Source organism: Arachis hypogaea, chromosome 7 (genome assembly GCF_003086295.3).
Source record: "Arachis hypogaea cultivar Tifrunner chromosome 7, arahy.Tifrunner.gnm2.J5K5, whole genome shotgun sequence".
Classification (NCBI taxonomy): domain Eukaryota; kingdom Viridiplantae; phylum Streptophyta; class Magnoliopsida; order Fabales; family Fabaceae; genus Arachis; species Arachis hypogaea.
The window spans coordinates 18,558,922-18,561,170 of record NC_092042.1 but is presented as its reverse complement, the minus strand read 5'-3'; the positions used below and the strand labels follow the sequence as shown (position 1 = coordinate 18,561,170).

General features: G+C 27.3%; 1 long non-coding RNA gene across 1 annotated transcript; it reads left to right on the top strand.

Moving 5' to 3' along the window:
- Positions 1-1,015: 1,015 nt before the first annotated feature.
- On the top strand, positions 1,016-1,948 carry LOC112704008 (uncharacterized). Its single transcript, XR_003154731.2, has 2 exons — positions 1,016-1,160; positions 1,548-1,948. It is a non-coding gene; the product is annotated as an uncharacterized lncRNA (long non-coding RNA).
- The last annotated feature ends 301 nt before the right edge of the window (positions 1,949-2,249 follow it).

The following is a 2,249-nucleotide window of genomic DNA, read 5'->3' as shown; positions in this document are numbered from 1 at the left end:
GATCATATTTGAAGATTTCATAAACCTTATATTCGTGAATTACAAAAAAGAAATCCATGTGCCAAGGTTGGTTGGCACAAATACTGAGGAAACCAGTGGCCGAGTTTGTTATTGGCAAGGGGGTCTTGTCCCCCAATATGTTATAAAAATAATGAATAATTTAGAGTTTAATTTTAATATGAAAAGTGTTTTATATAATTATTTAATTATATTCGTTCTTTTAAATAATTATTCACATAATTAATATAAAAATAATTATTTTTATTAATATAATTTTATATAATTAAATATATATGTAAAATCATTTTATACTAACAGTGTATCAATACAAAATTAAATTCATACTTTTACATAGATAGTATTTAGTTTAGTTTATTTGGTTGAAAATTTCTACCGCGTGCAAACTTGGTTACATAATTTTGGTTATATATATATATAGGCTATACATTAATCATTCACTTAATAGCTTTTCATTTTAGATTTAGCATAAGAGCAATGCTAGGGGGTCAGCAACTTTTGAGATTGTTAGCCATCAACTAGCCATCAATGATGATTTGATAGTGTGAGATTGGTGTGAACTTTCATCCAATGACTCACATTTCTCTGCTAGTTACATGCTGGCCAAAATTCATTGAAATTGCTGGCCTCCTAGACTTTTCCTTAGCATAGTAGACTTTGGTTTTAGTTAATTACTTATTTGGTCAGTAGTCTTGTAAATTGTAATTTTTATTCAATCTGATAATCATTTTCATTATTGATTTAAAAATTATTTTGATGGATAATCTATAACAACTTTAAAAAATAATTAATGATGATAGATATTCAATCAAAATAACTAAACTTATTAATGTGTTAAGATATTAACATAAAAATATTTTCCAAACGAATCAAAAGATAAAGTGACCAAATTCGAAGTATAGTAGCAACTAGCAAAGCAAAGGAGAGAGACCCAACTAACACCATTATTGAATCTCATTATTGCATCGAAACTTCCAAACTACACAGTATATAATGAAAGAAAAGAAGAAGCTAAGTATAACCATTATATGCAAGTAGTCCTCCTTGTATCTTGTCGTCACAATGAGACTCTCTTTGTTTCTTCAATGCTTGCTTTGTATCTGCCTAGCACTGCTTCTTATTCAGCCATCCATTGTTTTTGGGTAACTTTATTACTATATATATACTTAATTATAATTTAACCCGTGCACGTCCATGCATGAATAAGTTGAATTAGTATCTAATTGATCTCTTTAGTATTAAATGTAGTTGAGTAAGACGACTTATTTGTTATTATTTGCTATTTAGAGTTGTGTTAATTTTTGTACATTTTATTTTGAGTAATGTTATATAATTAATAAATATTATTATTTTGAACTAACACTTTGACTAATAATATTTACACTCATATTTATAAAAAATTATAAAAAAAAATATAATTTATACTTATATTTATCAAAATTTTTATACATAAATTAATACACCGTTTGTATTTACATTTATCAAAGTGTTCACTTTTCATATATATTTTGTTTTGTTTTTGCTCTTAGGGATGACGGAGAGGAACGAGGCCGTTTCAGCGATCATCCGGTAAAGGCGCCACCAAGATCACGTAGGGCCCGTGCTACCCACCCATGAATCAGAATCACAAATAATGAGTCAAGTTGCATATAACTCATTACTTTTTCGTATATCAAGTTTTTTTTTTTTCATTTTTATTATTCCATGGAATGAGTTATGATACTCAAATTAATTGAGTTCCATACCACATCTAATACTATATTAGTTTGATATTATAACCATTTAGCTTCCCTTAAATAATTTGCATAGCTAGATGGGAGCGAGGAACATATAGAAACCTTCCCAATCTGCGTGTGTATGTTAATATCCTTGCTTTTTCATTCGTATTTATTTATGTTATAATTCCTTGGTGCAGTATTAACTAATTCAATTATCATTTACATCTGTACGTTAACTTATTGACTTTCTCATTAGGACACGACGATACAAAAAAAAAATCACATACATTACAAGCTAGAATAAGCAGCTTAAACTTGAATTTACTACTCACAGTTATCTTCTATAATATGACCTTTTATATAATAAGGAACGTTAGAGATCAATATTTTTATAGTAAAAACAAAAATTTGACTAATATTAATTTAAATATGAGACAAATGCAAAGCAAAAATATTAGTCATTTAACTTTTTTTTTTACACGGGTTAACTATTAATTCGATATTCAAAATATT